At 38.8% G+C, this 25,476-nt stretch overlaps 1 pseudogene; it reads left to right on the top strand.

Annotated features, from left to right (window-relative positions):
• The first annotated feature begins 5,194 nt into the window (after window positions 1-5,194).
• On the top strand, window positions 5,195-5,872 carry LOC134736508 (ATP synthase subunit a-like; annotated as a pseudogene).
• The last annotated feature ends 19,604 nt before the right edge of the window (window positions 5,873-25,476 follow it).

Genomic DNA, 25,476 nt, shown 5'->3' with positions numbered 1-25,476 from the left:
CCACAAATTTCATTACCAAGACCCTTCTTTTAACCACTCTATTTTTATGAATTTGAATGGCATACCCTCGATTCCACTATGACCAACTCATACATCTTTTATGAAACAACTTCCTACCAGTTACACTAGCATTTTGCATATGATATATCTCAATGCTTGTCCTAATTTCCAGCATCCCACCCTAAACATAGGAAATATGTCAGACAAAAGAATTACTTTGATAGAGTAAACAATAGAGGTTAAAATCCTCTAATTTCTAGTACTATAGGAATTTAACCTACCCCTGAGAATCCAAAATTCTCTGTGCTACCTATCACACCACATCCTAGATTAAGGTCAGCTAAATAAGCTATTGGGCCCATACACCGAAAATGTTGGTTATACCCTTCCCGTACTAATTAATCCCTTAGCTCAACTTATTATTGCCCTCACCATTTTCACGGGAACTTTTATCACAATGCTAGGCTCACACTGATTTCTCATCTGAACAGGGCTAGAAATAAACATACTAGCCCTTACCCCAATCTTAATTAAAAAAATAAATCCCCGCTCTACAGAAGCAGCCACCAAATATTTCCTTACACAAGCAACCACATCTATAATTCTCATAACAGATATCCTTTCCAATAACCTGTTCTCTGGACAATGAACAATAATAAACACTATTAATCAATTCTTATCCTTAATAATAACAGTGGCCCTAGTAATAAAACTAGGAATAGCCCCTTTTCACTTCTGAGTCTCAGAGGTAACTCAAGGAATCTCCTTGATGTCTGGTATACTTCTCCTCACATGACAAAAACTAGCTCCTATCTTGATTATGTTTCAAACTTTTCATCAACAAACAAGAACATCCTCCTGTCACAATCCTATCCATTATAGTGGGTGGTTGAGGGGGACTTAATCAAACAACTGTGTAAAATCCTAGCCTACTCCTCAGTCACTCACATAGGTTGAACAATAGCAGTACTAATTTATAATCCAAACATTACCACCCTAAACCTGATTATTTACTTTATCTTAACAACAACCGCATTTCTAGCACTCAACCTGAGTATAAGCACCACAACCCTAGCACTATCTCACACCTGAAACAAATGAGCATGGTTGACACCTGTAATTCCACTAATTCTACTATCCTTAGGAGGTTTATCCCCATTAACAGGGTACCTGCCTAAATGAATCATCATTCAAGAATTTACAAAAAACAATAGCCTTATTACCCCAATCATTATAGCTATCATAACCTACTCAACCTGTACTTTTATATACGCCTAGTCTATTCCTTCTCAGTAACACTATTCCCCACATCTAACAATATGAAAATAAAATGACAATTTGAAAACACAAAACCCACACTACTCTTCCCTCCACTTGTCATCTCTTCTACCCTCCTCTTACCCATCTCTCCATTAATACTAACTATAACTTAGAAATTTTGCCATCAGAGAAATGCAAATCAAAACCACAATGAGATACCATCTCACACCAGTTAGAATGGCCATCATTAAAAGGTCAGGAAACAACAGGTGCTGGAGAGGATGTGGAGAAATAGGAACACTTTTACACTGTTGGTGGGACTGTAAACTAGTTCAACCATTGTGGAAGTCAGTGTGGCGATTCCTCAGGGATCTCGAACTGGAAATATCATTTGACCCAGCCATCCCATTACTGGGTATATACTCAAAGGACTATAAATCATGCTGCTATAAAGACACATGCACACGTGTGTTTATTGCAGCACTATTCACAATAGCAAAGACTCGGAACCAACCCAAATGTCCAACAATGATAGACTGGATTAAGCAAATGTGGCACATATACACCATGGAATACTATGCAGCCATAAAAAATGATGAGTTTATGTCCTTTGTAGGGACATGGATGAAACTGGAAACCATCATTCTCAGTAAACTATCACAAGGACAAAAAACCAAACACTGCATGTTCTCACTCACGGGTGGGAATTGAACAATGAGAACACACGGACACAGGAAGGAGAATATCACACTCTGGTGACTGTTGTGGGGTGGGGGGAGGGGGGAGGGACAGCATTAGGAGATATACCTAATGCTAAATGACGAGTTAATGGGTGCAGCACATCAACATGGCACATGGATACATATGTAACCTGCACATTGTGCACATGTACCCTAAAACTTAAAGTATAATAATAAAAAAATATATATAGAAACGTGAAAAAAAAAGAAATTTAGGTTAAAGAAGACAGGAAACCTTCAAAGCCCTTAGTAAGTAAGTTACTCTTAATTTCTGTAACAGATCTAAACACCACAAGACTCTATACTGCATCAATTGAACGCAAATCAACTGCGTTAATTAAGCTAAGCCCTTATGAGATTGGTGGAATTCAAACCACAAATAAAATTTAGTTAATAGCTAAACACCCTAATCAACTGGCTTCAATCTACTCCTGCCGCCATTGGGGGAGAAAGGCAGAGAAACCCCAGCAGGATTGAAGCTCCTCCTTTGAATTTTCAATTCAACATGAGAAATCACCTCAGGGCTGCTAAAAAGAGACCTTGACCTCTGTCTTTAGATTTACAGTCTAATGCTTACTCAGCCACTTTACCTTTCCCCCACTTATGTTCATCAATCGTTGATTGTTTTCAACTAACCACAAAGATATCGGAACACTATACCTGCTACGGTACCTGAACCGGGATAGTAGGCACCGCCTTAAGCCTTCTAATTCAAGCAGAACTAGGCCAACCAGGAACTCTGTTAGGAGATGATCGGATCTACAATGTTATTGTTACCGCCCACGCATTTCGTTATAATTTTCTTTGTGGTAACACCAATCATGATTGGGGTTTTTGGCAACTGGCTAGTCCCTCTGACTATTGGTTGATTCGACATGGCATTCCCCTGAATAAATACTATCAGCTTCTGACTTTTCCCCCATCTTTTCTATTCCTACTTGTGTCTTCAATAGTAGAAGCCAGTGCTGGAACCAGCTGGACAGCTTGTCCGCCTTTAGCAGGAAACCTAGCACATGCAGGAGCCTCTGTGGCTCTGACCATCTTCTCGTGCCACTTAGCAGGTGTTTTTTTCTATTTTAGGGGCCATTAATTTTATTACCACAATTATTAACATAAAACCCCCAACCATATCCCAGTATCAAACACCACTTTCCATCTGATCAGTCGTCATTATGGCAGTCCTTCTACTCCTTGCCCTCCCAGTCCTAGCCACCGGCATTACTATGCTATTAACTGACTGTAACCTCAACACTACTTCTTTTGACCCTGCTTGTGGGGGTGACCCCATCTTGTACCAACATTTATTCTGATTCTTTGGTCGCCCTGAAGTCTACATCCTTATCCTACCAGGCTTCAGGATAATCTCCCACATCGTAACATATTATTCTGGAAAAAAGGAACCATTTGTGTACATGGGCATAGTATGAGCCATGATATCAATTGGCATCTTTGGATTTATCATATGGGCTCACCATATATTTACAGTAGGAATAGACATAGACACATGAGCATACCTCACCTCCGCTACCATAATAATTGCCATCCCTACTGGCATCAAGGTCTTTAGCTGATTAGCTACCCTGCACCGTGGTAACATCAGATGATCTCCCGCAATATTCTGAGCCCTAGGATTCATTTTCCTTTTCAGAGTAGGACGTTTAACCGGCATCACACTAGCTAATTCATCACTAGATATTGTCTTACACGACATATACTATGTTGTAGCCCATTTCCACTACGTTCTATCAATGGGAGCAATATTTGCCATTACAGGAGACTTTGTCCACTGATTCCCCCTATTTTCAGGTTCTACACTTAATCAGACCTACGCTAAAATCCACTTCACCAATATATTCATAGGTGTTAATTTAACCTTTTTTCCACAGCACTTCCTCAGCCTATCGGGTATGCCTCGACGTTACTCCAATTACTCTGATGTGTACACCACATGAAATATTATCTCATCCATAGGCTCATTTATCTCACTAACAGCAGTTATACTAATAATTGTTATGATCTGAGAAGCCTTTGCTTCAAAATGAAAAGTACAATTGCACAATCATCTACTAATTTAGAGTGACTTTATGGCTGTCCACCACTTTACCACACATTCGAAGAGCCAACCTATGTGAAAACCTAAATGAGAAAGGAAGGAATCAAAACTCCAGAAACTGGTTTCAAGCCAGTCCCATAACCCCTATGACTGTCTCGATAAGATATTAGTAAAATTATTACATAACTTTGTCGAAGTTAGTTTATAGGTTACATCCTATATGTCTTAATGACTCATGCAGTTCAATTAGGTCTTCAAGACGCTACATCCCCTATTATAGAAGAACTACTCACTTTCCATGACCACACTCCTCTAAATATTTTCCTAAATAGTTCCCTAGTCCTATACATTATTTCCCTAATACTCACAACAAAATTAACTCATACTAGCACCATAGATGCCCAAGAAATCGAAACTGTGTGAACTATTTTACCTGCCATTATCTTAATTTTAATTGCCCTCCCATCCCTATGTATTCTGTAAATAACAGATGAAATTAACAACCCTACTCTTACCGTCAAAGCAATTGGCCACCAATAATATTGAAACTATGAATGTACAGACCATGAAGAATTAGGCTTCGATTCTTATATAATTCCAACAGCAGATTTAAAGCCAGGAGAACTTCAACTCCTCAAAGTTGATAACCAAACAATTCTCCCAATAGATATCCCCATCTGTATATTAATCTCATCCGAAGACGTCCCACACTCATGAACTATCCCCTCATTGGGCCTGAAAACAGATGCAATCCCTGGATGCCTAAATCAAACCACCCTAACTGCTACATGACCAGGCCTTTACTATGGACAGTACTCAGAAATTTGTGGGTTCAACCACAGTGTTATACCTATTGTCCTAGAATTAACCCCCTTAAAATGCTTTGAAACCTGATCCATGTTCACACTATAATATCACTGTAAAGCTATCTAGCATTAACCTTTTAAGTTAAAGACTGAGCGGATCTACGCCTCTCTGCAGTGAATGCCTCAGCCAGATACTTACACACGATCCATTGTCATCCTGTCAATAACCGTAACTTTATTCTCCATTATTCAGTTAAAATTATTAAATTTCATTATACATCCCCTATACCAAAAATAATCAAAATTCAAAAACATAAAGCTCCCTGAGAATTAAAATGAAAGAAAATCTAATAACCCCTTTTACTACCCCGACAATTTTAGGCCTATCCACAGTAGTATTAATCATTTTATTTCCCACCAAACTATTTCCAACCTCCAGTCATCTAATTAGTGACCAATTGATTTCCATTCAACAGTGACTAATTCAACTTGTACTAAAACAAATAATATTACCCATAACATTAAAGGACAAACCTGATCCTTTATACTGATCTCCCTAATTCTCATTGCCTCAACCAATCTCCCCGGGCCTTTACCCCGTTAATTTACACCAACTACCCAATTATCAATAAATCTAGGTATAGCAATCCCCTTATGAGCAGGTGCAGTAATTATAGGCTTCTGCTTTAAGATGAAAACCTCTTTAGCTCACTTTTTACCACAAGGCACACCTATACCACTTATCTCTATGCTAGTGATCATTGAAACTATTAGCCTATTCATTCAACCAATGGCATTAGCTGTGCGATTAACAGCCAACATTACAGCCGGACACCTACTAATGCATTTATATCGGAGGAGCCACACTAGTACTATCAACTATCAGTCTTCCCACAGCTTCAATTGCTTTCTTTATTCTAATCCTACTGAGCATCCTCAAATTCACTGTAGCCCTTATTCAGGCCTATGTCTTTGCACTACTTGTAAGCCTTTACCTATATGACAACACATAATGTCCCACCAAAGACATGCCTACCATATAGTCAAACCCAGCCCCTGACCACTAACAGGAGCTCTCCCAGCTCTCCTAATAACATCTGGCCTGGCCACGTGACTTCACTTTATCACCCTTTTAACTCTAGGCCTACTAACCAACACACTAACTATATATACCAGTGATGACATGACATTATCTGAAAAAGTACATTTCAAGGCCCCCACACATCAATCGTCCAAAAAGGCCTCCAATATAGAATAATTCTATTCGTTATCTCAGAAGTATTCTTTTTTGCTGGTTTCTTCTGGGCATTCTACCACTCTAGTCTAGCCCCAACTCCAGAGTTAGGGGGACATTGATGCCCAACAGGTATTTTTCCCCTCAACCCTTTAGAAGTCCCTCTCCTGAATACATCTGTATTACTTGCTTCAGGAGTTTCAACTACTTGGGCTCACCACAGCCTGATAGAAAGTAGTAGAAAGCAGATACTTCAAGCACTATCCATCACAATTACCTTAGGAATTTACTTGACCCTTCTACAAGTCTCAGAATATTTCGAGGCCCCGTTTACTATCTCTGATGGAATCTACAGCTCAACATCCTTCATAGCCACAGGCTTTCATGGACTTCACGTTATTATTGGATCAACATTTCTCACTATCTGCCTCCTCTGCCAATTAAAATTCCACTTTACATCCAACCACCACCTTGGCTTTGAAGCTGCCGCCTGATATGGACACTTCATAGATGTAGTATGACTATTCTTATACGTCTCTATCTACTGATGAGGATCCTACTCTTTTAGTATAAGCAGTGCCATTGACTTCTAATCAATTAGTTTCGATATTATCTGAAAGAGAGTAATCAACTTGACATTAGCCCTAGTAACCCACACCTTACTGGCCCTCTTACTACTAATAAAAGCATTTTGGCTCCCAAAACTTAATATTTATACAGAAAAATCCAACCCCTATGAATGTGGATTTGACCCAATAACCTCTGCCCGCCTCCCCTTTTCCATAATATTCTTCCTAGGAGCCATCACATTCTTCCTCTTCGACTTAGAGATTGCTGTACTACTACCCCTGCCATGAGCCCGTCAACCAACCAACCTGACACTAATAATCAGCACAGCCCTTGTATTAGTTACCATTTCAATCCTAGGCTTGACTTATGAATGAGCCCCAAAAGTGTTAGACTGAGTTGAATTAGTAAATAGTTTAAGTCAAAATAAATGATTTTGACTCATTAGATTATGATAGACCATATTTACCAAATGACCTCTATTAATATCATTATTATATTAGCATACACCATATCACTGCTAGGAGTATTAGTCTATCAGTCCCATCTAATATCATCCCTATTATGCCTAGAAGGCATCAATCAATATATATCATAAATAATCTTATAACTTTAAATATACATTTCACCCTAGCATCCATAATACCCATTATCCTCCTAGTATTTGCTGCCTGCGAAGCTGCAGTGGACCTTGCCTCACTAGTTTCAATCTCCAACACATATGGCCTAGATTACATACAAAAATATAAGTTTACTTCAATGCTAAAAATTATTACTCCAACAATTATACTGTTACCAATGATATGATTCTCTAAAAATTCTATAATCTGAATCAACATGGTTATCCACAGCCTACTCGTCAGCCTCATCAGCTTACTGTTTTTTAACCAATTGAACGATAACTCATCCAACTTCTCATGAATCTTTTCTGACCTGCTGACATCACCCCTTCTAATCTTAACAGCCTGACTACTGCCTCTTATAATTCTAGCAAGCCAATACCACCTGTCCAATGAATCACCCCCATGAAAAAATTCTATATTTCTGTATTGATTTCTCTACAGACGTTTTTTGTTTTTTTTTTTTTTTTTTTTTTGAGACGGAGTCTCGCTGTCGCCCAGGCTGGAGTGCAGTGGCGCGATCTCGGCTCACTGCAGGCTCCGCCCCCTGGGGTTCACGCCATTCTCCTGCCTCAGCCTCCCGAGTAGCTGGGACTACAGGCGCCTGCCACCTCGCCCAGCTAATTTTTTTTGTATTTTTAGTAGAGACGGGGTTTCACCGTGTTAGCCAGGATGGTCTCGATCTCCTGACCTCGTGATCCGCCCGCCTCGGCCTCCGAAAGTGCTGGGATTACAGGCGTGAGCCACCGCGCCCGGCCCAGACGTTTTTAATCATAGCATTCACTGCCACAGACTAATCATATTTTATATCCTCTTTGAAGCCACACTGGTTCCTACCCTAATTATCATCACCCACTGAGGCAACCAACCAGAATGCCTCAATGCAAGATCACACTTCTTATTTTACACACTAGTAGGATCCCTTCCTTTATTTGTAACACTTGTTTATACTCAAAATACCTCAGGTTCACTAAATATGCTAGTAATAATATTTACTATCCAAGAGCTAGTAACCTCCTGATCCAATAATCTTATATCACTAGCATGTATCATGGCCTTCATAGTAAGAATACCTCTATATGGACTTCACCTATCACTCCCCAGACCCCATGTAGAAGCCCCTATTGCCAACTCAATAGTACTTGCAGCAGTACTCCTAAAGCTAGGCAGTTACCATATAATATGGCTTACTCTTAACCTCAAACCCTAACAGAACATATAGCCTACTCTTTCCTCATGTTGTCCCTCTGAGGAATAGTTATGACAAACTCTATTTGTCTACGACAAACCGATCTAAAATCACTTATTGCCTACTCCTCCATAAGCCACATAACACTTGTTATTATGGCTATCTTCATTCAGGATATAGCCATATCCTGATATATGTTATTATATATATATATAATAACACATAACACTTGTTATGACTATCCTCATTCAGGATATGACCTGACAACAAGGACACAAATCTCCCAGTTAAGGCATTTCCTCTGAATCCAGTACTCTCTGCTCTCAGTCCTAAACGCTGTGTCCTCAGGGCCGTCTTTCTATTTACCATATGCCAGAAAAAGAGCACAAAGAGGGAATGATAAAATGACAAACTGTGTTTTCCTTTAGAGACCTTTTCCCTAGAAATGGTTCATTAACCAAACAGAGAAACCAATCCACAAAAACCATCCTGAGGTTTTGAATGTTTAACATCCTCGGGGCAGGACTGGGCCACACTGCCCCCTGGAGGTGGTTTGTGGGCATTGTGCAGACTCTCTATCACTGAAATAAAAGGCACAATGTGTTTCAGATACACGGAAACTTCCTGAGTCACATCCTTTGATTTGGAAGATTTTTTTTTTCTTTTTCTCAAGTTTCTTTTTTGGAGTAACAGAAGGAGAAAGCATAGGAATTCCTGATATTAATTGAGGGAATTAGAAGCTTTCCCCTAGAATTCAGAGTGAGCATAGAGCTCTGGCTGACACAGAAATCTTACAGAATAGAACGGGAACACTGTTAAACTGGAACGTAGATATGTTTTGATTAGGGGTCACTTGTTGTAATAAGGTGTCTGAAAGGTTTTTCATAATGCTGGCACATAAATGCCTAGAATATATTAAAAGGAGGAAGGGAGAGAGGGAGGGAGGGAGGAAGAGAAAATCACAGTACAAAGGGCCAGTCTGAGATGCAAGGTATGGATATTGTGGGCGTTATTTGTTTCAGATTTAAAGTTAGACCACACCTACGCATCCTAACCAACACCCTATCCAGCCTGCTCCCTCACTTTTATTGATACCTGCCCCACCTCAGCATCTTTTACCCCGGTTCCCCAGATCTGGATGGTATGGGAAGGAGATAAATGATAAAGGAAAGGACTGTGTCCGACAGCTCCAAGGTGGGAAAAGAATCTGAGAGCTGGTGGGAGAAAAGCAGAAAGAGTTATTCTGTAAGAGAGAAAATTCCTGGAGGGACTCAATCTAAAGAAGGCAGCAAATGGGTGGGGAGCAAATAGGTGGTGAGGATCAGCCCTCTAGAGGTGTCAGCCCAGAACCATGGCAAAAGCCATGGCTGCTGCAGCAGAGGAAGGGCAAAGCTGCAGACAGTGTCTCACTCACATGTACAGATTATGTGTTAGGCAGCCCTTTTACAAGGGAAAACAGAAAGAATTAGCACTGAGCTCAGGAGAGGATCCCAGAAAGAGAAGGACAAATTTTTCTGCATACCACATACTGGCTCAGACTATCTAGATATGGGGTTCTACTGTAAATAGAATCTGTTTACTCTCAATAGCAAGTGAAAAAAGAGAAATTTAAGTTTACAAATAATGCTTTTGTAAAAGTTATTTTCCTTCCTTCTTCCTTTTTTCCTTTATTGTTTTCTTTCTTGCTTGCTTTCTTTCTCTTTCCTTTCTTCTTTCTTTTCTTTCTCCTTTCTTTTTCTTGCTCCTTCTCTCTTTCTTTCTTTCTCTTTTTCTTTCTTTTCTTCTTTCTCTTTTTTGAGGCAGGGTCTCACCCTGTCACGCAGGCTGAAGTACAATGGCATGATCACGGCATACTGCAGCCTTGGTATTGATCCTGGCTCAATTGATCCTCCCACCTCAGCCTCTCAAGTAGCTAGGACTACAAGGATGCACCATCACACCTGGCTAATTTTTGTAATTTTTGCAGAGATGGGGTCTCACCATGTTGCCCAGGCTGGATAAATTATTTTCTTTCAAATTGTTGGCAAAACATTTTAGTATAACAAAAACACTCTTGCTCTTCTTTAACGTTATTTAAAATTTCAGAAAAATCTAAACACAGAGCAATGATAATTATAAAAGAAAACATTATTTTAATATTTAAAAATATTTCATTTTCACTCCAATCAGGAAACAGTTGAGGGGACGGGTGCAGTGGCTCACACCTGCAATCCCAGCACTTTGGGAGGCTGAAGCGGGCAGATCACCTGAGGCCAGGAGTTTGAGACCAGCCTGTCTAACATGGTGAAACCTTGCCTCTACTAAATATACAAAAATTAGCCTGACATGGTGGCACGGGCCTTAATCCTGGCTACTCGGGAGGCTGAGGCAGGAGAATTACTTGGACCTGGGAGGCAGAGGTTGCAGTGAGCCAAGATCCCGCCACTGCACTCCAGCATCAGTGACAGAGCCAGACTTTGTCTCAAAATAAATAAATAAATAAAAATAAATAAGGAAACAATTGAGGAATAAATTTGAGTTAGTTGCTTATTGTAATATTAATATATTCAATCTAGGTATATTTGAAGACATAGCACACTTTTGCCATTAAACTTGTTACACTGTTATATTTTCATAGCCCAAAGTGTGTCCAGAATTCGTTCCTTCTGGTAGGCTTGCCGTGAGTGTTACAGTTGTTAAAGATGGTGTGTCTGGAGTTTGTTCCTTCAGATGTTCAGATGTATTTAGAGTTTATTCCCTCCGGTGGGTTCGTGGTCCCGCTGACTTCAGGAGTGAAGCTGCAGACCTTCGCAGTGAGTGTTACAGCTCTGAAAGGTCGCATGTCCAGAGTTATTTGTTCCTCCTGGTGGGTTCATGGTCTCGCTGACTTCAGGAGTGAAGCCGGAGACCTTCACAGTGAGTGTTACAGTTCATAAAGGTAGGGCGGACCCAAAGAGTGAGCAGCAGCAAGATTTATTATGAAGAGCAAAAGAACAAAGCTCCTGCAGCAGTGGAAGGGGACCCCAGCGGGTTGCCACTGCTGGCTCCAGTGGCCAGCTTTTATTCCCTTATTTATCCCTGCCCACATCCTGCTGACTGGTCCATTTTTACAGCGTGCTGATTGGTCTGTTTTTACAGAGTGCTGATTGGTGCATTTATAAACCTTTAGCTAGACACACAGCGCTGATTGGTGTGTTTACAATCCTTTAGCTAGACAGAAAATTTCTCCAAGTCTCCACCCCATCCAGAAGCCCAGCCGGCTCCACCTCTCAAAAGCACAGAGGGACAAGCCTTACAACTGAATATTGATAAAATTGGAAGAATTTGGGTAAAATATAAATATATTCACATATTTGGGAATAAACTGAGATAGGTTTTACCTTTAATTTTTCCAAACTGATTTTCTAAAAATTACTTTGGTTACCAAAATTTGTATTAAATTAGAAAAACTCCTCTTACAGTAATTTTCACCAAAACAAAACAAAACAAGCAATAGGTTTTTTTAAAAAGGAGGTTCACAAGCCGAGGGTTCCAGATTAAACATTTCAAGATATCCAAACACACACACGTAAAACAAATAATTAACCTTGGAAAAAGTCTAGCCTTAAAAAATATGTACATATATCTAGGTAGATAGATAGATAGATAGATAGATAGATAGATAGATAGATAGATAAATGGATGCTTGTTTTTAACTAAAATACTATTCAAATATGAGGGATACATTATGGTGTTGCTCAGCAGTTTTGACGTGAATCACACTGGTTAAATTGAATATCATCCTTGGCAATACGTATAAGCCTGGACTTATCATAAGCCTCATAAAATATTCAGAGGATTTGTTTTTTGATTTGTTTGTTTTGTTTCAACTGCTGTATTCAGATATCCAAAGAAAAGTTTTAAAAAATAAAGTGAAAGGAAAAAAGAAAAGGGATAGAGTGAGACAATCTGAATGCTGAATGATAGAATTGCAGTGTCCATTTCAAAGCATCCCTTAATACCAGCAGTCTCCCCGTTTACTCATTTCATTCATTCATCAATTATCAAGTGTCTATCATGGACCAGGACCTATTCTAAGCTCTGGTGATATATTCAACAAAACAATGACCCTGTTCTTACTATTTTTGTTGAAAGACACAGAAAATTTTAAACAAAACAAATAAACTACTAAATATATAATATCCTACTGTAATAAGTGCTTAAAGAAAAATGATGTAGGGTAGGCCGGACGCGGTGGCTCACACTTGTAATCCCAGCACTTTGGGAGGCCGAGGCGGGCAGATCACGAGGTCAGGAGATCGAGACCACGGTGAAACTCTGTCTCTACTAAAAATACAAAAAAAATTAGCCAGGCGTGGTGGCGGGTGCCTGTAGTCCCAGCTACTCGGAGAGGCTGAGGCAGGAGAATGGCGTGAACCCAGGAGGCGGAGCTTGCAGTGAGCCAAGATGGTGCCACTGCACTCCAGCCTGGGCGACAGAGCGAGACTCTGTCTCAAAAAAAAAAAAAAAAAAATGATGTAGGGTAATGGAATAGAGAGGGGTGGGAAGGGTTGGGATAGAATCTGGCAACGTGGGCATCTCTGATGTGGTGACTTCAGAGGAGAGATCTGAATGCAGTTCTTAGCATCTCTCTATGGGGATTCCAGGAGAAGAATATATTAAGTGGGGGGCTGCAGACATAAAGGCAGCAAGCTAGAATGGAGTCAAAAATGGGAAGAGTAGTAGTAGAAGTAGCCAAAGACCAGAGTATGTGGGGCATTGTAAACACTTATGAGGATTTGGGATTATATTCTCACAGATGTTTGTGACATACAATTGAGCTAGCTATAAAAATGATGCTTTAAATGCCCACAAAGAAAATGATTAAGTAATAAACATGGACTATCCGTCTTATTAACTACATAGCTGGTACCAAATGATTTACATTCTGCATATTTCCACTACCTCAACTGTAATCAAGCTAGTTTTTCTTTTTTACAGCTCATACTATTAAAAAACATTTTTTTTCACTTAACATATAAGACTATAATGCTGGCCGGGCACGGTGGCTCACGCCTGTAATCCCAGAACTTTGGGAGGCCGAGGTGGGTGGATCACAAGGTCAGGAATCCAAGACCAGCCTGGCCAACATAGTGAAACCTTGTCTCTACTAAAAATACAAAAATTAGCCAGATGTGGTGCCACGCGCCTGCAGTCACATCTACTTGGCAGGCTGAGGTAGGAGAATTGCTTGAACCCGGGACACAGAGGGTACAGTGAGCTGAGACTGCACCACTGCACTCCAGCCTGGGCGACAGAGCAAGACTCTATCTCAAAAAAAGAAAAAAAAGACTATTATGTTGAATATAATTGTTTTTTTTTAGACAGAATCTCACTGAAACAACGTGTTTCATCTCTCATTGACGACTTCCACAATTCTGATTAGAACCCATGGTATGCCTCCTGGGAGATAATCTCTACTGTAGCGATTAAACATAATAGGTACCACCAGTACAAATTGTAAAATAATATATCACATGTTAAATTATAGAAAATATATGACTCTATTGATCTAAATATAATATATAATCTAAATTAAATATAATATTGATCTAAATATAAGATAGTTGTTTCTCACCCTCCCCACTTGTAATTCTTGGTCAGTCTAGTAAACTATATACTAAAAATCCATTATCAATCAGGTGTAGTTTATGATACATCCACATTATTCAAGTGCTTATACAATAAAGCTGCTATTTAGAAATCTTTGCCAAAATCAGGAAAAATGCTCTTCTCTTTTTATGAGGCTCTACTCAATTAACTGAATCTTTTCATGAGTGGTCAAATAAATATTTAGAGTTCCAGAAGATAGAAATCAGTGGAAATGTGATTATTCCTATATTTCTACTCAAATTCATAAAACATATCATGCAATAATTATACGTTACTTACACGTATTTCTCAGTCTTTTTCTACTAGACCTCAGTTTAATGCCTTGTTGTTGAAATGTTCCTTGTAAGTGTATCTAGGGTGATAACTACATGGGAAAATTGATGTCAACAGATGCACTGAATTGGTCATTTTCTATCACTGAACTTTGCACTATTTATGGTTTTCCATTTTCAGTCAGCAGCACACAGAACAAACAAACTGATATGGTTTGGCTTTGTGTCCCCACTCAAATCTTGAACTGTAATCTCCAGTTGTTGAGGAAGGAACCAGTGGGAGGTGATTGGATCATGGGGATGGTTTCCCCCATGCTGTTCTTGCGATAGTGAGGGAGTTCTCACAAGTCTGATGGCTTCGTAAGCGTCTAACATCTCCCGTGCTTGCACTTCTCTCTCCTGCCACCATGTGAAGAAGGTCCTTGCTTAACCTTCACGTTCCACCATGACTGTAAGTTTGCTGAGGCCTCCCCAGCCATGTGGAACTGTGAGTCAATTAAACCTCTTTCCTTTATAAATTACCCAGTCTCGGGTATTTCTTTATGGCAGTGTGAAAACGGAGCAATATACAAACAAACATCGTTTAACTTTGCAAATTCAGAAAAAGTCAATTCCAGATTAAAAATCAGTCTTTTCTGTAACTTCTCAGTAATCAATGCAGTATTTCTTCCTCAACCTTCTCTTTTGTGGGAAGGGCTTCTATAGAGCATCATAGCAATCAAGATGGGGAAGGGATGCAGAGAGTGGGACATCTTTGGTCTGTGACCCTCCTCTGTTCTCACAGGCTTCCACAGTGATGTGATGGGTCAACCAGTTCTTGCAACTGGCCTTTGTCACCATGACATGGGTTAGTTGATGTTCACAGTCCTACACGCCCTCCTTTGTTTTCAGTTGGCATATTCAACAACAGAAACTTTCAATTCTGTGGCTCACTCCCTCTTACTTCTGGGCACTTTTGGGAGCCCTAGAAACTTTGGAAAACTCTTCCACACTATTCTGGGCTTTGGGAGAGCAGGAGGCCACCTCAGACTCCTTTTTGCCTTGCCTTGCCATCCTTGCTAATCCCTACTCTGGTTCCATTCTGGGCTTCTCTAAGAGGGTTGCAGTGCTCTTAGACCATGTCCTGGAAAATGAGATACAAATACTGTATACTCTAGGATTCCTCCCCTAGAAAGTGTATGCTGTTCGATCTTCTTCCTCCAGAACATAGGATGTGGCCTCAGTAGAGGGCAGTAGGAAGCATCCCAGAGTAATCTCTAAACTATTTTTCATCTTTCTCTTCCTCACAGCTCCACTCCTACTTCCCAACATTATTATAAAAAGGTCTTTTCTGAGCCGGGCAAGGTGGCTCACGCCTGTAATCCCAGCACTTTGGGAGGCGAGGTGAGCAGATTACCTGAGGTCAGGAGTTCAAGACCAGCCTGGCCAACATGGTGAGACTCCGTCTCTATAACAATACAAAAATTAGCCGAGCGTGGTGGCACATGCCTGTAATCCCAGCTACGCTGGAGGCTGAGGCAGGAGAATTGCTTGAGCCCAGGAGACGGAGGTGGCAGTGAGCTGACATTCTGCCACTGCATTCCAGCCTGGCCAACAAGGCAAGACTCTGTCTCAAAAAAAAAAGAAAACAAAACAAAAAGTGTACTTCTTACTTCATCCTGTGTTCTTCTCTGCTCTGTGGTTTGCTGATTAAAATCTACCCTGCAAATCCTTTAGACTTTGCTTTTAATATGCAATGCTAAAGTTTTCAAGTTCAAAGTTGAGCATTAACTTTCTTATTTTGTTCTGTATGTATGTATAAGAAACCTACTTGAAAAGCTGTACATATAAATAGTCATTGATGAGGCCTGGGTCATAGGGGAATGGATAGTAGTGAAAGACCTTGAAAACTATACAATTTAAAATAAAAATTTTGTTCTACTAGTATGTCTTCTTATCAATAACTAAATACAACCTTTCTATACCTTCTGACTTATATATTCCCAGAGCTAGGCACTTAGTTGTATTCTTGACACAGTAAGTGAATAAATAAAGTGAAGACAAGAAAAAATAGTTATTGAGATGTGTTTCAAAATGTCTTAAAGTGCATGGGAAAAATGCAACATTAGTAAGAATAACTGTAATTATACTAACTGCTAGAACCATGAACCAGATGCTGTTCTAGTGCTTTGTGTATATTTACTCATTTAATCCCCACAAGTACCCTCTGAGTTAGGTACTATAATGAAGTGCACAAAAGTAAAGCGATTTGCTCAGGGTCAAACACGAAAAATCTGGGAAACTGAATTCCAACCAAGGCTGTTTAGCTCCATTCTTTGAGTTCATGCCAACTCTGCCAGTGGCATCTCTCAGTAGAATTTCTTTATGGATATGCCAATTATTAAAAATACATGCAAACTTATGCCAGACCATTCAATGCACGTTACACAACCTCATCTCTGCCTTCAACCACTTTGAACTTGAAATTATTTTCCGACGTTTTCCCTGAAAACTTTGGCCTGAAAATATTAGATGTTGAGATTGTGCTGCCTCCTCTTTTTGCATTTGGTTTCCTTCTTTCTCTAATTACAGTGGACATTTGGTGATTTTTTTAAACGAATGTGTCTTTTATTATCATTTCTTAGATGCTGGCTTAGGGTATTTGTCTCTCTAACTCATATCTGCATGACAATTATCACTGTCTGTGCTTTTTCATCCTGTTTCCTGTTCTTCCTTCAGGGCATTTTGGAGGTTAATTTTCCAGGCTGTCCTGTCAACTGTAGCAGAGCCTCATTTTACTTTACTAATTGTATGTAAACATGTGTTGTTTGAGCTAAGTTAATGTCCTTGCTACCTGCTGCCTAGACTTTTTTATGGCTCCAAAATGTCATCCAAAGTATCCTTCCCACATCTGAAATAGCACAAAAGATTTATTCTGCTAAAATCCTACCTTCTCATATGTCAAAGGCATTGAACATTACTGTGATAGGCAAGCCCATAGCAAATCATAACCAACAAGCTTTAGCAATATCTGTCCCCTACTATATGCTGCATACTTATCCTGGTCCTGTGTAATACATTTCTTTAATATAGGTCAAAAGCTATCCAATGACAGGAACCAGGATTTCTTGAACTGAAGCCAGTGGTATATATTACGAGGATACTCGGTAAACAATGATTAAAGGCAATGACAATGATGGCACATTTATTCTAACTGGCCTTAAGTTAATGTCATAAAGGGGAGAGTTTCCTCCCTGTGATTAGACTGAATCAAGAAGATCATAGTTGTAAACCACATAAATATATATTATGTTTTCCATAATGCAAGATTTTGACCTGCAACCTGATATTTATTAATGCTCTCCATTTTTAAATTTTTTATGCTTTTCTGATCACTTAGAAAAAAAATCTCAATTGCATATTCATAGTCATCAATATCACTCACTAATATTTTGGTTTATCAAAAAAACTTATAACTGTTTTAATTTGAATATTAACACCCTGATGTGTCCAGATTTTAGTCATGAGCTTATATTACCATGTCAATTTTGAGATCAAATTCTTCAACAGAAAGTAGTAAGAAAATAATCTCGCCTCACTTTTTTGTCTGTTCCAGCTAAAAAATCAGAAAACAATGAAACAAATTTTATTTTATATGTCTCTAAATTAAAAATTAAATAAATTTAATTGTTGGCAGTTTTAAATAAAGTTTAATTGTAAGCTTACATAGTTATAGTATTTATTCCTCCTTTGAAAATAATGATCAATACACATCAATTTGAATTAAATAAATAGGCATTTAAAAAGTAATGATAAATTTTGGCTGTTACTGTAAATGTCTCCATAACAAATACTTACCACACATACACAACACACACACACACACACACACACACACACAGAGAGAGAGAGACCGGTAGTGCCCTCCCAGATAAATGATTGGAGCATTTTACAATGCATCAGTTGGGAGTTTCTCAAATAGGATATCTGGAAAACTGTCTAAAATATTATAGATAAACTCTGTCAATGACAACCCTCCCAACACTCCCATGCTCAAAGAGTTTTCAATCAGAAGTGTTTTACTTCTGAGTAGAGCCAACCACCAGTTCTAAACATTTGAAGAATAATTACAACTTTCAAGAAATAAAACAACATCCAAAAAGCTATAGAAAACAGCAATAGAACCAGAAACAAAACAGAAACATGTAAAATGCTAATTAGTGATCTCATACAGACACAAAAAAGATTTAGCAGTTAATTAATAAGAGTAGCAGAAGTAAGCAAAAACAAGCAGAAGGGTTGGCTGGCAGAAAGAGATTTTAGGTGTCTTTGGGAAATAAAACAAAAAAGCAAGTAACTGGAGAATGTAAGTGGGGGAAAAAGAGCTAAAAGATTGATCCATGATGTTTGACTTCTAAATAAGGAAGATTCTACAAAGAAATAAGGAAACATGAAATAGGAAATTATCAAAAATATAACTGAAGAAAATTTTTCAGTACTGGAGGACTTAATCTCTCATTGAAAGGAGACCAGATGTTTAGAGCAAATAATGAAATTATAGCCACTCCAATGCATCTACTTATAAATTTCAGAGAAGCACGAATATCAGCCCTAGAATTTTCCAGAAAAAAACACAACAAAAACAAAACTTAAATTTCTCGATAGCAAAATTATGTAACAGAAGACATAACTGTAATTCCTTCAAAAACCCAAAGAATATTGTTTGTTATTTAAAAATAAAAACGTAGGTTACTTAATTGATTTGTAAGACTTACTTTCACATACAAAGAAAATTTACACCATGTCTCCCTCTTAAGAAGCTCTTAAAAGTTATGCTTCAAGAGAAATAGAAGAATACATCAAAGAAGGGAAAGACATAGAAAGAATATACAAAAGAGTGAACAAATCCAAGAGATGGAAGAAGATAAAGACAAGCTTTATATTCATAAGAGAAAAACTTATTTCATGAAGCAGGAGGGTATGATTTAGGTTTACAGTTGTCAATGCTGAAAATTAATGCAATGATTGACACACTAGGGAAGCTCAACAATACATTTTGAGAAGTAGAAGACATGCACCCCCAAATCTAGACCTGTCCCAGAAAAAGTGGCAGCAGTAAAATGTAGCTACATTGGTAAGAAACAATATACAGAAAATATGTGCACTCTGGAGTCAGAATATCACTTGCAAGTCATATGACTTTAATGTATTTTCTGAAGATGGACATAAAAATACCTTATCTTCTAGAATCTTATCCTTGAATTTCAGCAGGCTTGTGACCTGCTTGTAACCAGCACAAAGCAAAAGAAGTAATATTGCATGACTCCCAGTGCTAGTTCACAAAAGGCAATTCAGCTTCCTCCTTATTAACTGGGTCAATTTCCCCCACCCCTCTTTCTAGTCCAGAGATACCATGGTAAAAATCTGACAGCTCTGGGCTACTGTGCTATGAGGAAATCCAGATCACACAGAGAGGGCACCTGTAGGTGTTCTAGTTGACAGCCCTAACTGAGATTACAACCAAAAGCAACCATCAACTGCCAGATTTGTGAGTGGAAAAACCTGCAGATGATTCCTTGCAGATAACCAGCCCCAACTCTGGTTAGTCCCATCATAAATTCCAGATAGCTTGGAACAAAGACAAGCTATAGCTGCTGGACACTGTTCAAACTTCTGACTCATAGAATACATGAGCATAATCAATAGTTCTTAAGTATTGGGGTGTTTTATTTTGCAGCAGTAGTAACCAGAACAGCTAAATAACGTAATTTCACTGTGCTTCTGATTCCTTATCTATTAAATGGGCATAGTAACACCTTAAAGACAGTGGTAAGGATTTTAAAATGTATAACAGGAATTTGTAACAATGCTTAACACTCAACACTCAGTGTCTGTTGTTGTACTACAACAAGAGTTGTTATTATTGTTATTATAAATATTATTCATCAACCTCAAAAATTTGGAGATAGGAAGTGAAACAGAGGTGTCTGGAGCACTGCCTATAACAATAAGCTGCTAAAGATTCCAGTATTATAAATCTTAGCAGAAATTATCTAAATCTTACTGGAGGCCTTGTTATTACACTTGGGTAAACAAACTATTTTTATGTCTTCCCTTTTGGCTTAAGATAATATAACTTCTATGTTTCCACAAAGAGAAAGAGAGTGGGAAACAGAGAGGGGGGAGAGAGACTGAGAGAGATGTTGATTTTCTTTTTTTTTTTTTTTTAAGTTTAAAGGAAACCAGTTGAAGAATCCAAAAATGATGTAATTATATCAAAAAAGGGAAACTGGTGGCAGGGAATGAGTAGGCTCAGTCATATCTGTCATAACAGAAAGTAAAAAAAGATTTTAAAATTATATTTTAAAATATGGTAGCTGAATTATATTAAAGATGATTTTTACGAAAAGTCATTACAACTAAACCCTCAATTGCTGGGATCTGTCCTGTAGACCTGACCCAACGATGGATTAATAATGTATACCGACACAGATATTTTGCCTGTCAGTCCCGCTGAGGGTCCGGGCCACTTACAGACACCAAGGAGGGTGCTGTAAAGAGTTGCAGCCCCTGCCCCTCTCACCCAGCAAAGCTTGCATTTATTTTGTAGAGATTAAATGACAAAGATCTTGAGTAAACACCACTAGATGGTAATTGACATTGCTGACCTCCCGCATAGAGAGCGATTATGCACCCGGGGTAATCAAAGGTTGGTCTTAGGAGTAAACAAACTATTTAGATAAGCTCCCTTACATTCCTGTGTACCTCCTCTAAGTCATTTACTCCAGGTGAGGATTAGGCTGCCTTCAGCCAGATTTATTACTAGAGCTTATGCAAAACCCCGGCCTTCCAAGAAGGTTTGTGCCTATTTTTTGTAACTATCTTTAAAATGTTTCCCACTAGCCTGACTGAACTCCCACACTCAATTAAACATTATGTATTGCCTTTAGAAAGACTGAGTGCCAAAAGTGTTGGATTGAGAGACCGAGGGAATCATTGCCTGTTATTGTAAGTTCTTTAGTTCTATTTGATTTTTATATTGTGTACTAGTCATTTTAATTAAAAGGTTGAAGATTTTCAATAAAGTGAAAGCCATGGTTATTTGAAAAGATATAGACTAAAAGCTACAAAGAGTCTCAAGGCACAGTGTAATCTGATCTAAACTTTCTGTTGGTCAAGTGATGCTTCAAAGAACAGAAAGAAGCCTGTTGTTCTCAGGCTGAAGACTGCTAGTATTTTTACAGACAACAGGAAGCATCTAAGAAGTTCTCATCAAGTAAAGTAAAATGACATTTCCTGACAATATAAAGGCTGGCTGCAGAAGAATATGAAAGGAAATCCAGGAATCATCCTAACGTTTAAACAAAAGGAAAAATGTATCAAAAATCTCTTGGATTAAAAGTACCTTCAATGTCCATACAAAAGATACGGACATAGTCCCATATTAAAAGAATAGACACTGTAATAGTTGCCCCTATAAGCAAGAATCTTTGTTGCCCCTACAAGCAAGAATCTTTGCAATAGATGCAAAATCTTTAGAGATGCTTGAGTTTTCAGAACCTCTGCCATCCTCCTGAAGTGAAAATGGGTTTAAAATAAAAGATAATAAAATCTTCTGAATTAGGAAATTTTCCTGGGAAGTACAGCTATGAAGCATCTCTAAAAATATGGTATATCATTCTTAATCATTTTAAGAAAGCCAGAAAAAGCAGTGGAAAGAAAATTAAATTGAATGTGTGGGATTCAAATATGGGAATGCAAATTGGACATACTTGAATGACTCTTAGTATAACAAGCTAATTTGGTGTTCCTTATGTAAATAAGTTCAAACAAATTGCAGAGCTTGAAAAGAAAATCAAGCCTCATGCCTGCAAAATCTCACATCAAAACCAAAAATGTTTTAAGTGGAATCATCTAATATTATGCTAAAAGATAAAACCTTTCATGCTTATGTATTCATAAGCTGTACATTATAAGGAACTAAGTGCCTTATTGATGTTACTATACGCATTAATGAATGAAATGGCATTACTCCAAATTTTGCTACTTCTAAATTCCTTTAATATTTTCTCTTTTGGCACATTAAGACAATGAGGTTTTTGAAAACATTTGTCCTGTGCCACTACTTTTTACTTGCCTTTTAGCTGATTTCTATTGTGTTAATTTTACAAAAAATGTTTCTCGGGTAACACAGCATAAGACTTCTGAATTTGCAAGAAATTATGCATTTAATAAAATAAAGTGCTTTGTTTTAATTTTTTAAAATAAAAGCTACTTTAAGACAAATAGCATGTACTAAACAGGCTACAAGCCTTTTAATGCCTGTGTGCCCATATCCTGCAGCTCCCTTCTAAGGGATTGTTATGCTGACAGCCAAGCTAGAGAGCACTTATTCTCACCCTCCTTGGCCACAGCTAATTGCAGCAAGCCTGATTATCTAACCCAAGAATTGACAATCTACAGGCTGATGGCTACCTTTGAATTTGGTGCCTAAATTTTGCCCAAGAGGATCATGCTACTAACTGGACCAGTCAGGTCATCATTGTCTCTATGGAAGTAAGAAATTTAACCTTGAAGATACATGTTGTAGGTAGCAAGAATAGGAGCCAAAATATCACAAAATGCTAGCTGAAACTTAATAAAATAGGGCATCAGAATATGGATCAGAAAACAGTAATTAAGTGAATATCTTAGGTCAGTTTCCCCAGAAGCAGACTCTGAAACAACTTTTGTGCAAATCGTTTATTAAGGAATCAGTCCTAATAGACACTAATAAGGGGTAAGGAAAGCAGGACAGTGGAGAGGAAGATAATAATATGAACTCAGGCAAAGTATCAAGTAGGTTTGCATGGGTCTGAAGGGGCTCCAGGATATGAGATATCAGAATTTTAGTGCTAAAAGTGGAAACGTTGGGGGAGTACTAGGATGAGTTGGTCACCCAGCTTCAGACTGCTCTGGCAGGGAATTCAGGAATGTAAATCGGGTCTCAGAGTTATCTGATGGGAGGCAAGAGAGTTAAGGTTCTTCTAACCTCAGGCCAGTTGCTCATTTTTTAAAGGACTATCTTGAAGAAACACAATTTTCTAGGGATTTAGGGATTCCAGAACACGAGCAAAGAAAAGATCCAGTAGCCCAAAGCCTGCTGAAAAACGTTTGCAAATTCTGACTATTAGATGTGGAAAATGTCAAAGGAGGTGACAAAAAAATTTAAAAAAAGCAAATAATACAACCCCTAAGGGATTGTATTAATATGTAATCTGTCTCCAGGGCTATTTGGATCTCTATTTGGAGATTTCCAGTTGTAAAAATAGATTCTAATCAAGGCTTCACTGTTCCTGGATTCCCAATTGTATTCTAGAGATGTTTGCCTTCCCTATTTTTGTACGTATTTTTTTCCAATAAACCTCCTAAATATAACCTGAAAGAATCTGTTCGTTGAAAGGTGAAGGATCTAATTAGCATGCAATATTTATTTGTGAGTATAAATCAATAAGGCAGAGACAGGAAGCCCAGCAGATATATGAAAAAGGCATATGATCATGCAATTCACAGAAGGGAAGCCCAATTGGCCCATACAGTTTTTGAAAATACGCTCTGAAAAAAATACTCAAATTTACTATTATTTGGAAATATGCAAATTAAAATACAAACGAATGTAAAAAAATGACTAATTTGGATAATAGCAAGTGTTGCCAAGATTGTGGAATTTAGACATTCTGATACTCTGCTGGTGCAAATGCTAACAGGTAGAGTCATTTTGGAAAACAATCTGACAGTATTTAATTGCATACTCATATATCCAGTGACTTATGATGTATGTAATTACCTTAAACATACTTCGGCACAGAAAGTATTAATTTATGTATATGTCAGTTTGATTTGTAACCTAGATGGGATTGTTACAGTAGGTAGTTAGAGGGACATGAGCAGGGCAAGAGAGGCTCCCCACCCCCAAGGAATGTCAGGTGACCATCAGGTGATGCTCAGGAGGTTGTTAAATTGTCTCTTTAAAATAATAATTGTTTGCAACCAGCACCAGAGAAAGGTAGTCTCCCAATAGAGAGAAAACACCTGAAGCTGGTGATCAGCAGCTTCTCAATAAGATCTCAGGAGCTGGGTGAGGAGGCTCAAGCATGCACAGTAAGAGGCAAAATGGCAGAGTTTAGCCAGTATATGACCTTCCTCTAGGAATGCTCAACTGGTAAGAGAAAAACACCTCAAGCGAGCATGCGCACAACTTCAATAAACACACTGCATGCGGCCCCTCCCAAGTGCTGGCTGGCCACCATGCATGAAGACGGTCTACCCCAAGGGAAAAATCAAGGGAGGAAAAATGGAAACCTCGAACTATGCCAATGTCTAAAACCCCAAGTCAAGGGCCAAACAGCGCACTTGGATCTCTCAAGTCACCCACTTGGCCCTCTTCCAAGTGTATTTTACTTCCTTTCATTACTGCTCTAAAACTTTTTTTTTTTTTTTTTTTTTTGAGACGGAGTCTCGCTCTGTCGCCCAGGCTGGAGTGCAGTGGCGTGATCTCGGCTCACTGCAAGCTCCGCCTCCCGGGTTCACGCCATTCTCCTGCCTCAGCCTCCCGAGTACCTGGGACTACAGGTGCCCACCAGCACGCCCGGCTAATTTTTTTGTATTTTTAGTAGAGACGGGGTTTCACCGTGTTAGCCAGGATGGTCTCGATCTCCTGACTTTGTGATCCTCCCGCCTTGGCCTCCCAAAGTGTTGGGATTACAGGCGTGAGCCACCACTCCCAGCCTCTAAAACTTTTTAATAAACTTTCCCTCTTGCTCTAAAACTTGCCTTGGGCTCTCACTCTGCCTTATGTGCCCCTGCAGAATTCTTTCCTCTGAGGAGGCAAGAATCAAGTTTGCTGCAGACCCGTTGGAATTGCTGCTGTTAACAGGATCAATTGCCCTAATTGGGAATGCAGACTCTGTCACTGGTCAGCTAGAATTCTAATCAGGAAGTCACCAGGAGTTATCTACTACAAAGGAGACAGGATCTTACAGGACTTTACAAAGTATGTTCACAAGGAATTGGAACTGGGAGTATAGATAAGTTCCACTGGTCACAGAAAAACGGGCAGTTAACATTTATTTTACTTTAGTTTGAG

The sequence above is a fragment of the Symphalangus syndactylus genome, chromosome 4 (assembly GCF_028878055.3).
Source record: "Symphalangus syndactylus isolate Jambi chromosome 4, NHGRI_mSymSyn1-v2.1_pri, whole genome shotgun sequence".
In the NCBI taxonomy this organism is placed as follows: domain Eukaryota; kingdom Metazoa; phylum Chordata; class Mammalia; order Primates; family Hylobatidae; genus Symphalangus; species Symphalangus syndactylus.
Note: the sequence above shows the minus strand (reverse complement) of the source record. Positions and strands in the feature narration are given on the sequence as shown.